The 13296-nt window shown below is 44.2% G+C and overlaps 1 protein-coding gene across 9 annotated transcripts in view; it reads left to right on the forward strand.

The window, feature by feature from the left end:
* PAG1 (phosphoprotein membrane anchor with glycosphingolipid microdomains 1) overlaps positions 1-13296 on the forward strand; it is a 175237-nt gene that overhangs the window by 20122 nt on the left and 141819 nt on the right. The gene's annotated exons all lie outside the window — the stretch shown is intronic.

A 13296-nucleotide genomic window follows, 5' to 3' on the forward strand; every position in this document is an offset into this window, starting at 1 on the left:
AGAAGTGAGGCCCAGCGAAGCCCCCACTTGCTCCCTGTGCTCCGTGCCTGGGACCCTGGCGTTGGTAGAAAACAAGGGTAGCACTAGGCCCTAAAAGTTTCCATCACGTGGTTGGGGAGAAGTAGGACAGGGTTTCCTAGAGGCAGACCTAGCCCTGGAGATCGCAAAGCAGCTGCAGTGAGATGCTGCTGTTGCCTTCAAAGCCTTTGGCTCCAGCAGATGCTCGGTGCTTTTTACTCTGTATTGATAGATTTTATTGCAATCTCCTCCCACCTTCCTTACCTCTGTTCATCTTTGTTTCCATTCTTTCCTCCCCGTTTTCCTTCCATCACCCTCTATAATACTCCCCTTCCTTTTATCTTCTCCCTTGGTTCTATTAACCTCCTACTGCTCTTCCCTCCTCACCTCTTGTGTGTGTTAATAAAAGATAATTAAGTAAATAAAAAGATGGAACTAGCAAGACTCATGCTTGTCACCCTGATAGGGATGTGTGTGTGCATGTATCCCTTTTTGTGTGCCTCCCATCTGCTTTTGCCCTTTTATACTATAAAAGTCGTCACAAGCCTCACTACCCTGCCCCCAGGGAGCTGGATCAGGAATGCCTGATCAGTACCTCACCTCCCTGGAGCTGGAGCAGGAGGGGAGCCCCTTGCCCAGAGTTGTGAGAGTTTGTTTGTTTGTTTTTTGCTTCTCGGTCAGAGTGAGGTTTGATTGTTTGTTTTGTTGAGGTTTTTCACTTAAAAAAAAAAGTTCCCCACATTTGTTTTCTAGTGTAAGCTCTTGGGGGCAGAGATTGTTGGCTTGTGCATTTAGAAAAGTCCTGGCACATTTGGGGAATTGCTGTCATCTCTCTTGGTGGTCATTTGACAGCAAGTAGGCTGTCTTCATGTCACTCTCCTATTTGTGAGTTTGTTGATGGCTGACCAGCCCAATTCTGGAGCCCAGATCTTATTGTTGTAGGGAAGAGAGTTGGTAGCTGTTGGAGAGGGACAGGGCAGTTTTTGCCAATCTTTTCTCCTTTGTCTGTCCTCATCTGCACTGCCGGGGGGGGACCTCTCAAATTGAACCACCCCTTCACAAATTACCGCTCTCCACCGGGGTGGTCTTGGGCAAGGTTCTTCCAAGTATTGACACTGATACTGCACTTTTTCCTATGTGCCTTCAGCATGTCCTTATATCACTTCCTCTGTCCCCCAGTGCACCTGTGCGCTTCCTTCAACTCCAAAAACAGTATCTGTTTTGGGAGGCACTGATCATGCAACCAGTCCAACAAAGTTGTTGGTGAATGTTAATGGCTTCAATGCTGGTCATGTTCGACTCTTACCAGGATGCTAGTGTTTATGCACCTATCCTCCCAAGAGATATTTAGGATTCTCCTGAGGCAGCCTTGATGATGTTTATCAAGTGTCTTCAAATGTCGCTTACACAGTTGTCCAGACTTTCCATGCACACAGTAGCATTGGAATAGCCACTGACTGGCATAGAAGGAGCTTTAGCTTGTCATAGATGTCCTAGTTTTCGAAGGCCCTTTGTCTCAGATGGACAAAACCAGAGCTTGCACAGCTCAGACGATGTTAAAATTTCTGCACCAATGTTGGCTTTAGTGGAAAGATGACTGCCAAGGTATGGGAAATGCTCCACATTTTCCAACAGTTCTCTGCTGACTTCAAAAGAAGGTTCAAGCAGTTGCTCCATTGGCGAAGTTTGGTGGAGCACCTGGGTCTTTTTAACATTCAGTGTGAGTCAGAGATTTTCATACACTCTGGCAAAGATGCTTCAGATGGTCTGAAGGGATGCCGGAGAAAAAGCAGCAACTATGTTGTCACCAGAATACTGGAGCTCCATGATTGACGTCGTGGAGGTCTTACTTTTAGTCTTCAGTCTCCTGAGACTGAATAGCCTCCCGTTTGCTCTATAGACAGTCTTCGTGCCATCTGGAAGCTTGTCATCGATGGGATGAAGGGTTGTGGTGATGAAGATGCAGAACGGTGCTGGGGCAATGGCATAGCCTTGCTTGACTTCTGTTTTGACCTCAAATGGGTCACTTTGGGATTTGCTGTTGCTCAATACTATGACAGTCATGTTGTCATGATGCAGCCTCAAGGTCGTAATGAATTTTTTGGGGCAGATGATCTTTGAGGTGATGGTCCACGGGCTCTGTGATTGAGCTGAACGCTTTCATCAGGTCAATGAAACTTACGTATAAGACTTGGTTTTGTTTACAACATTTTTCTTGCAGTTGCTGGGCGGTGAAGATCATGTCTGATGTTCCTTGGGATTCTGGGAGAATTTCTGTTGAGAGTGGCAGGAGTCTGTTTGCAAGGATTTGAGCTAAGATTTCCCCAGACATTTCTAGAAGAGAGATGCCACAGTAGTTGCCTCAGTCTGATTTGTCACCCTTCTTGAAGAGACTGAGGATCATTTTGTCACTGAACTCTTGCAGCATCTGCTCCCTACCTCATATCTTGAGAATCAGGAAGTAGAATTGTTTGTGGAGCTCTGGACTGCCTTCTTTGAAGACTTCAGCGGGAATTCCATCTAGGCCAGTAGGCTTGTTGCATTTCAACACTTTGATGGCAGCTTAGACCTCATTCAAGGTAGGAAGTGTCGCAAGAGCGTCCTTCAGTGGCTGCTTAGGGATTTAGTCAAGAGGTTCTAGGACCATGGTGAAGGGGCAGTGCAAGAGCTCTTTATAGTGCTCCCTCCTGAAAGAAGCAACAGCTTCATTGTCTTTCTAGAGCAGGGTAGCAGCCTGTGATCTCATGGAATAGATTCCATGGTTTCTCAGCCCATAAACAGCTTTGGTGACATTGAAGAAACCTCTTGAATTGTTGATATCTGTGAGATGCTTAACTTCTACTGCCTTCTCAGTCCACCATTGGTTTTTCAAAGTCCTTGATTACGTTGGACTTTTGCCATGGCATACACTTCTCTCTTTGTTGTGCTTGTTTTGTAGGACCTTTGCCAGGCCCTAAAGGCTTTCCTTTTTGCCTCAATCAAGTGTTCAATTTCCACATCATTCTCATCAAATTAGTCCTAATGCTTCCTGGACTGGTAACCAATAGGTTCTCCACAGGCTCCAAAAATGGCATTTTTCAGCAGAGGCCAAGGTTCTTCCACATCTTCAGGGTGTACTGTTGGCAGCTTCCTTTGTAGCTCTAACTGGAAATCACTTCATCTGATGGGGTCCTTCATCCCTATACGTTGATTTTTCATTGGATCAGATTCCTCTGAGTTTTCCTTTTGATGATAAGCCTAATCACCACTGTGGCTTGTATAAGGCAATGATCAGCCCAGCAGTCATCAGCACCAGTCTTTGCACGTACGAGAAGGACATGATGCTGATCCCAAGCATGGATGATGACCGAGTCCATGAGGTGCCAGTCCTTCAGTCGAGGATGTGCCAAGAGCTCTTAAATTTGTTTTTCTAATGGAAGAGTGTGACCGTGATCACAAGCAAATTCTCCTTCTTTCCCAATGGTAGTTTGCCAGAGGTCCACCTCTCTTCTGATCCTGGCATTGAAATCTCCCAGTGGAATAATCTTCTTTGGGAATGTCGTGAAGACTGTGTGCCTAGTTGGGAGTAGAACTTCTCCTTCACATCATATTTGGTGTCTAGAGTTGGTGCATAATTACTCATGCCAATTGCCTGTCGGTTTTATGGCAAGCATGAAGTGGAGAGTCATGAGACGCTCATTGATACCAACAGGGACTTCAGGTACAATCTGTGTCAGTTCATTCTCGATGGCAAATCCTATTTCATTAATTTGTTTTTCTTCCTTTAGGGTTCCTTTCCAGAAAAAGGTGTGTACTCTCCACCTTCTTCTCTTAGTCATCCTTCGTCTGGGCAGTTGAATTGCCACAGCTCATGGGTGATAACTGCTGTGGATCTTTTGGGTTACGCACTGTCTGGGCTGTCCCTTAGAGTCCAAATAGTCCATGTTCCAAAGTTTACTCTTAGATTTTTGCTGCATAGAGGTGAACTGACTAGACACAGTTATCCAGTCAGCAGGGGTTGAGATGGACTGTGTTTACAACACCTCTTCTGACCGCCTCACCATGCGGTGTGAGCAGAGCAGATCCTAAATATGGGTGCTCAGTCGTGGCTGTAGCTGCTAGACTGTTGTATCATCTTGGCCCTCAAAACGGAAAGTCTGATACAGCCACCACCTATGTGCTGGTCCATGACTAAAAGCTTCAAGATCTCACGATCTTGCTCCCATTGCCACAGGGCTTATGCTTAAGCGATTAGTACGCATAGGAAGATGCCTGTGTTTTGACTTTTTTTTAACATTGGGATACTGTTGCACAGCACCTACCACACAATCCTTGATGGCTAGAAAGGCCCAGGTTCCTGTCCACAGCAGCCTTCATCCGCCATCACAGCCGTTGTAGCATTACCTTTACTGTCCTCCATGCATTCTGCCATTGAGGGCTTTTAGCATTGTTCTTCCTCTGGATCCTCTCCCTTGACCTGGCCTCCATGAGAGACCCTGTCCAGGAGTATGAGATGCCCTGCAGCATCGCTCTCATTGGAATATGCAAGCCCAGTCACCACAACAACGTGATGATCCGGAGAGTGGGAATTGCTGTCGTATAACTAATATGTTAGGCAATTTTCAATGTACAAATTACAAAAAGAGGGACATTTGATGTCATTGTTTGTGTTAATGCCCTACGCATTACCACTGATGTTAGAATAACTTGACTTTGAGTGAAATGTTAAATATTATTATATGCCTGTCATTTGTATCTATTAGCTATTATTTTAAGAGTTTGAAGTACTGGTAAAATATAATAATCAGTCCAGTAAATAACAATTTTTTGAATGTTATGGTTGTGAAAGTATGTCTCTCTTGCATATTATTTTGAGGGAAATAATGGTTCATTTATTTGAACTGACAGTATTTTGATCAGACATGTATCAAATGTGAAAGTTTGAGGGATTTTACCTTCCTTGGTTTCTGTAATTACCAGAGAGCTAATAAGAGCTTGCCAGGTCCAACATGCTAACGATTGCTTTCTAACTTTTAGAAAGACAGAAATTATATAGTAGCTATGTCTGAACATGAGTCTGCTCCAATAATGTAACTAAAATGTGATACTGTGCTTCCTTAGCGTTGCAAAACATACGTACTATCACTGTTCCCTCAGTTCTGAACATCATAAAGTCAAAGGTACATTTACTTTACTAGTACTCCGTACTATAGGTATGCTGGGTCACCAGTAATAGAGTAACTGCTTTGCAGTTTTCAGGCACATCGGGGGGGAGGTGTTCCTTGAATTATTTTCAGATAAAAGGTAAATGTTCTAAATGTCGGAATTTACTTCTCTTAGGGTGCTGCATTTTTCTGCTTTGTTTGCAGTTTCTCTGGCCAAGCATTATACAGTTGAGAAGCTGTGTATTTTCTTTCAAATTTATTTTTACTGAATTTACTGTGTAGACTAAGCAGCTTGATTTAAACTTAATTCTGCTAAATCTTCAGAATTATGTATTAGTGTTTTGTGTTTTGACCTGGTTTTACATTCCACACAGCATGTTCACACCTCCATTCTGTGCTGAGCTGTTTGAAATAATGTACAAAAAAACAACCATGCATAGAGACATCCTAGTTTCAAGGAGAGTGGTCTGTAACTTGTGTTTTCTTTTACATTATAGTAAGGTCTTTAACCAGTATGATTGCTGCCATTATGTTGGGTGTACATGTGCAAAAAATAGTATTTGAAGCACCCCACACCCTCACCCCCAGCTTGCTTGGCACACTAATCCCCACCCAGACTGCCAGCCCAGCTCACTCCTGCACCCTACCACCCAGAGCCTGGAAGAGCCCATAAAATCTACTAGCCATGAGCCCCTAGAAAAGTTAATCCATCCCCTGAACCTCTGTACCTCCCCGCTCTCCTCTTGAGATGGGAGCTTAAGGAAAGTGTCTTTTTTTCCCCTGCATCTCAGTTGGGAGCCACAGCTGTGACTTTTTCCCCCTTCCTCTCTCTTGTGGACCAGGCCAGTGAGGGTTACCTCAGCCCTGCTTTAAACCATGATTTGAGGACTTCAGTAGCTTAGCCAGAAGTTGTGGGTCTATTTCAGGAGAGGATTACCTGCATGCTGACTGACCACCTCGTGCGGCTGGATGTTTCTATAAAGAAAACAGTGCTTAGATTATAACCAGAGTCCACATCACTTATTTCTCTTCCACTGCTGCTCAGCAGAAGGGTGGCACACTGTCTGAAGGAGGGCAATAATATTATGCAACATGCATGACTGCTGAACTGCATGTATCTGAATTGTGAAGGGTAGAATTTCATTCTGAGTGTGCACCGAAGTCATGCATGTGCTATGTGATAATAGATGAAGAGAGTTTTTGATGACTCCATCTGGCTAGAAGGTTCTGTGTGATCTGTTTTCTAATGGAAATAGCACTAAGTGGAGCCTTTTGAATATAAAGTCACTGGCATTACTGTAGTGCAGTATCATTCAGAAACTCGCATTTCTTTCAACGTAACGGGTGATGTAGCTGATGTGTGAGCTGACTGATTTTCCCCCGGTGCATTGAACAGGCCCATGCCAGGTTTCCTAACCTATGTCCAGTTTCCTGTCATTCCTCGCCATAACAGGAGCTGAAGGAAAAATAAAAAGCAAGCTTTCTCTTGGAAGACATTGAATACAAAGACAATTGGGAGAAAAATACAGTAAACCCTCAATTTAATGGACTAATGAGGGGAGGGGTGTCTGCTATTCCCAAAAATCTGTTATATCTCAGGGTTTGCTGCCCACTCACCCCGCCAGGCTCCCCCAGCCACAGTCCCCCCCCCACCAACAAAAAAACCCTGCCACTCACCAGAGCCACCACTGGACCCCGTTCCATGTCTGGGTCCCCGGCGAAGGCACTGCTGCTAGAGCTACCACGTGTTCCTCCTGTGAGGGGTTGGGTGTGTTTGCAGTGCTTAGTCTGCCCAGATGTGCATCTCACCCCAGTGGGAGCAGTGCATGGCAGCCCCGGTGGAATAAGTGGCGGCTCCTCCAGGCTGTGGCAGTGGTAAGTCTCCTAACTTTTTTTTGAGGGGGAGGGTTAAAGAGGGAATGATTTTACAGACCCCAGCAGACTTTGGGAACAATGCTGGGGCGGGCTGGGGCGCGGCGGTTTTTGTTGTTCCCGAAGTCCACTAAATCAGGGCCCGTAAAATTGAGGGTTTACTGTTGGTGTGTTAAGTATTTACATTCTGTGGTGGATTTCCGCACACCACTCTGAGATATAGAAAAATGTATGGATCAGAATTTCTCTTTTCTAAGTGTGCAGATTTCTTATGCATCAGTATTAGTAGTTTCTTCCTTTCACTTTGCATCCAGTGTATCTCTGTCTCCCCATGTGTATAAAGTAGCCCATTGAATAGCCCTGCCCAGGGCATGCACTACCCTGTCAAAATTTCATTTGTTACCATGCAATGCCACAACAGGGCCTCATAAAAGTCTCTCTGAGGCTTGGTCTTAGAATGACAATCTAGTGTAGTCATAATGTACTAACCTAATGACAATCTAATGTAGTCAAAATGCAACTCTTGTTCTCAGTGGCAGTTGTGTGGAAATACCTGAAGGCAGAATTTGAACCACAGATTTGTATCTGGGTTATTTATGACCCTGCATGCGTTGGGGAAGAATGAGGAAGGGCCATGCAGCAGTTGGGAGTCCTGGTTCCGTCAGAACTTCTCTGGTGGTCGGGGGAGTGAGGTGGAAACTTGCTATACTTCTTTTAGGCTGCAGAATGTGCTCAGCTGGTGCATGGCAGCAGAGTATAGAGTCAGGCCCATGCTCTTGGGGATTCTAGCATCATCACTGGGCTAGATAGATAGGAGCGGAAATTCTGCTCTATGCTTTGTAGCCGGCTGTTTATCTCCTGCTCCCCTGAGTCATGGACCCACAGAGAATCACTCACAATTTTTTTTCTGGTCCACAGTATCATACCATCTTGCAAGTGGCTAAGCAGCTGCTGGAGTGCTAATAGGACAGGACTGAATTATGTAAGTACCAGAAGCCCTCCAGAAGTTAGGTGGGGGAAGAGAGGGAGGAGTAACCTGTGCCAGAGCAGCCCATGCCTGCTTGGTGTTGCACTCCATCCCCCCAGCAGTAGCTACACCAGCTAGAGACTGACGAGTCTGCTGTAGCATTGGCTCTGAGACTTGCATCTTTGAACTCATGCAGTAGAGGCTTGGGCATTAAGCACCGGGATCCCAGGTCTGATCCCAGCCAGTGCCAGGCTGGGTCTTTTGGTGTGTTTAGAGTATCTTTGTATTGGTCAGCCCACTGCTTATGGGAAGGAGACTCCACTCATGCCCAACCCAAATGATTAACTGAGTAGTGGCCTGCAGAGGCTGCTCTGTGTCCACTGTGTGACCTGGAATGTGGACAGCCCATGTTGGGGAGCAAGGAGGCACTTATGCCCCTTCTTTGTACTAAAGGTGCCACACAATTAGCCCATAATTCTTTTTCATTTATGAAGCTGCCACCTTCTGACCCAGAACTTGAATATTTTATGAATCAATGTACATTCACCTCTGGATTTCTTAAATGGCCACATAACATCCATTTGTAAAACTTTACATAATTTATTCTCATTCCAAGTGAGATCCTTGGCTGTATTCCCATTTGGTTTGGGAAGAAGGGGCTTTTGAAATCGAGGGTGGGGGGTGTCCTTTCAAAGGGCCCCCATCTACATGACAGCATGCATTTCAAAAGCAGCACTTTCAAATCACATGCAGCCGCCATTATGTTAATGAAGCGCTGCATATTCATGGGAGCACCTATTACCATCTGCTGAAATCCCTCATTACCATGTCCCCTCCAAAAGGAGGAGGTTAGTGTAGACACAGCCCTGGTGTTGGTTAAAAGAAATAACTCGGAGATTGTAAATGTGCAAGGACTGTAGATACTTTAATTGGTTTTCCTTCGCTATCTTGAGATGTGTTCCAGATTCATGATGAAACAGAAGCGATACATGACAGTTCACCCTGCAGTATTTTTGGTTATAATATCAAACTTCAGGAACATGTTACTAGGAAACCAGAGGTCAATGGAGCTGGATTATGCATCAGAAATAAAAATGAAGATTTCTAGCACATTACTGTTTTCTTAGTTTTGTCAATATTACTCAGTTTTTTGTTTTGTTTTGTTTCATAAATAACTATGAAGTGTCTAATACTCCTTTTCTTTTCCAATGATAGGAAATATATCTGTGCATATGATGTATTCTGTTGATTTTCTGCCTTGGGTTTCAGTGTTTTGGTTTTCTTGCTGACGTGTTTAGATTTATTTTTGTTAGTCACAGGTACTTGAGATTTTTTGTCATACCGTTTCAATTTGATTTTGTAATTCACAGAATTTCTCACTGGATTAATTGGTGTAATCAGAAGCCACACAGGCAGTGGGGCTTTATTATTGCATACTTTGCCTTTTGATACATTACCGACGCTCATTTCATTATTTACAAATTAACTGCAAATGCATTCTTCAGGGGAAGGGAAATATTCAGGGCTACACTAGAAGGAGGCAGAGGCTGCCCCTGTCAGTGCAGCACCTTCTTGTAGAACCAGAGCACATTTAGGACATAGTCCAAAACTTACCTCTTTGCTTTACCTATTTCCTTATGTCCAAATACCATTGTCTTCATTTTGTCAATGTTCATAATCAGTCCGTACCGCTTCCCTTCCTCATTTAGCACCTGCATTGTTCTCACTAGCTTCTCGTCATCTTCCCCTGTGATAACTGTAGCATCCACAAACTTCAGGTTGTTAATTCTCATCCCATGCACCGATACCCCTTCTACCTCTCCCTTGATATTGTCCATCACTCTCTCTAGGTGTGTGATGAAGATACTCAGTGATATCGGATCTCCTTGTCTCGTACCTCTATGCGTGCTAAACTGACTTCCCAGCTCTCCACACGTTCTCACCGCTGCCTTCGCATTGTCATTGATATCCTTCTGAAACTGTATCAGTCTGCTGTTCAGCTCCGGCACCGCCCAAGTCTCTTTCTGATTTACAGTGTCAAATGCCTTCTGAAAATTGATGGAACAATTGTAGATGTTCTTTTGTTTAGTTTTCTCTGCTGTCTGTCTCAGTGCCAGAAGTACCATAGAGCAGATACTGTCTTTCCTGAATCCCACTTGCTCATCCACTAGATGTTCTTCTATCTTCAGTTTCTCTGTCAGTAACGTCAGTAGCACCTCGCCTAGATGACTCGTTAGGGCAAGTGTTCTGTAGTTCTTGCACCCCAACGCGCTTCCTTTCTTGTGTATTGTCACTAGCATGGATCTTGTCCATTCCTTAGGTGCCTTCTCTTCTGTCCATGCTGTATTATGTAGTCACTGTATTTTCTGAATCATAGTTTCTCTTCCATATTTGATCATCTTTCCGGTGATCTTATCATTTCCAGGGCTCTTGTTCTTTAGTCGTTTTACTGCTCTTTCGACTTCCTCCTTCAAAATAGCAGTCTCACTCTCAATGGAGTTCTTTCAGTTCTTTGACCAGTGTCTCTGAGACACTCAGGTCCAACTGTGCTTTGTACAGATCAGTGCAATATCTTGTCCATCACTGCACAACCTTCTCCTTGTTCATGAGACCCTCATTGTTCTCATGTTTGATCGCCATCTGCTTTAGCTGCTATTTCCTATTAATATTCCTGATCATCTTATGTGTGTCCATGCTCTTACACTTGCCATAATACCTCATAATCTTCACACTTGTCCTGTAACCATTTCTCCTTATCCTTTCTGGCCCCTTTTCTTACTTTGTTGTATTCCACTTTGTATTGCTGTTCCGCTGTCTCAGAAACATCCCTTCTGATCTTCAGCTCTCTCTTTTCTTGGATCAACTTCAGCATATTCTATGTAATCCTCTTGTTATTGGTCGTCTTTTCTTCTGGAACCATCTGCTCAATTGCGTCTCCTGTTGACATGGCTATCCTTTCGACTGTCTTATCTAGGTCTTTCTCTGTGCCTGAATTCCTTATCTTCCCTTTGAGCGCTACTCTATACACGTTCCCTATTTCTTCCTCACCTAGCCTTGCCACATTTCTTCATTTCTTGAACTGTCTTATACTTTCCCTTGAGTTTCATCTTGATGTTCTCAATTACTGGGCTGTGGTCTGAGTTCATGTCCGTTCCTTGGAAAGTTTGATAATACTGTACTGATGTTGCCCATCTTATCATAATTACATCTCATGTTCTTGGACTTCCCGTTGTTTGATCTCCATGTGCACCTCCTACAGTCCTTTTGTTGGAGTCTCATGTTGCAGATCACCATCTCAAGTTCTGTAGCAAACTCTAGTAGTTATTGCCTCGTTCATTTCTTTCTCCATAATAAAACCTTCCTATGACTCTCTCCCAACCATCGTTATCTGTTCCGACCTTCGCATTCCAGTCTCCTTCAAGGATCAACACTTTTCTCTTCATTATCTCCTCCAGCTTCTTTGTCAAGTCTTTATAGAGTAGCTCAGTCTCTTCCTACATGCTATCGATGTGGGTGCATACACCTGAACAACCGAGGTGTTCAACGGTTTCACTTTGAATCTCTCTACCATCTTTCTCATGCTCACCAGTTTGTATCCTAACAGTGCTCCACTAGCTCTTTTGCTTAGAAGGAATCTGACTCGTTTCTCATGCTTCATTTTGTTCCCTGACCAAATGACTTTTGCCAACTGCACATCTCTCCAATAAAGTCCAACGCATCTCTGCCAGTCCAAGTATATTGCATCGGTATGTCTCCATCTGCTTTTGAAAAAGCTGTAACTTTCCAGTCACCCACAACGTTCGGACGTTCCAATTGATAGTATATGCATTAGTTGTAATTTTCTTTCAGTAGCCAACTTATTGCTCCAACCCTGATCGCTCAATTGGTATCTTGGACCTTGTTTATCTGGGCAACGTCTGAGCTGGCATCTTTTATCAGTTAGTTGTACTGGCATCAGCTTTCATTCACATTGTTGTTTTATACTTATCAGACCAACCCTCCTCCTTTATTCAGGCTTGGGACTGGCATAGAACCCTTAGAGGCTTCATCGTGGAGCTAATTTCCCCAATGCTGAATGTTGTAGTCTCTGGACTTGTTTACAGTGGGGTTTTTCTTTTGTGAAAACCCCTTTCTTCAGGATGAAGACACCTTGTGACCATACAGCTGAACCTTTTCATTCAGGGATAACAGGACATTTACCTCAGAACAGTAACTCCACCAAAATGAACAGCTTTCGCCAGCTCCCTCCCTTTCAATTCCACAATTGAATCAGTGTGTATAAAGCAGAGCTAATTATGGCTTACTGCCCCTCTAGGCAGTGATGCAAACTCTGCTATTTTTTTCCCCAGGTATCCCAAATTGCTGGCATCCCTGTTTTTCCCACCATGCCACTGCATGGTTGCAGTTGAGGCCTAGCACTGGCTTGGCAAATCTCCAGTGCCTGAGGCTGTGGTATGCCCCATGGGCTCCAGCCCAGCCTGGGCTCCATGGGGCTGCAGCATATCTGCCTGTGAGCCCCACATTCTCAGCTTCGGCCACAGTCTGGTGCACCATGGGGCTGCAGTGGTGTCTCCCCATTGTCCTCATGTGCAGATTTCCAGCCCTGGTTTGGGGCTGCAGCAGAGTCTTCTCTCTGATCTTACATGTGGAGTTCCGGCCTGGTCTGGGCACCACAGGCTGCAGCAGGGTTCCCTCGCCGGTCCCACTCATGGAGCTCTAGCATTATTTGGTTGTTTTGAATAATGTAAAGCGTTTGCTGACAGCTCTTCTGAAAATTGCTGTATCTTGTAAAAGGGTGGTTATTCCGTCCAAACCAGGTCTTTAGTACATTGTCACTGTCCCCCAAATGTTTTAACAGTCAGCTCAGCATTTTAGCAGAATGCACTGATCTTTGTTTAAAAAATAGATTGTTGGAGCATGAAAAAAAGTCTTGTCAAGTTCCTGATCTCCTAAAGATTTAAAGAGAGTTTCCCATCTCATTGTCACTTTATCTCTTTAAATGTGTGCTTGCTTTTAGTAGATTTCAGTTTTATATATTAATCAATTGTTTTTTGTAAAAATGGAAATAACAATCCTCCCCATGTGTGCTTAAAAACAGAAAAAAATGTGATTGGATTTGAAAACATAACACATAAAAAGGCCAGTGCAATAGAGGTATCTTTACCGTCTGGGTTAAATGGCCGGGTTTTGAACATCACCATTTCTAAGAGCCCTTGCAGGTTATTTTTTTCATTGCTATGTCAGCTTTCCTTGGAGTGGACGTAGGGGAACCTCACCAGTTCTCCTCCCTGTGCT

Source organism: Carettochelys insculpta, chromosome 2 (genome assembly GCF_033958435.1).
Source record: "Carettochelys insculpta isolate YL-2023 chromosome 2, ASM3395843v1, whole genome shotgun sequence".
NCBI classification, from domain to species: domain Eukaryota; kingdom Metazoa; phylum Chordata; order Testudines; family Carettochelyidae; genus Carettochelys; species Carettochelys insculpta.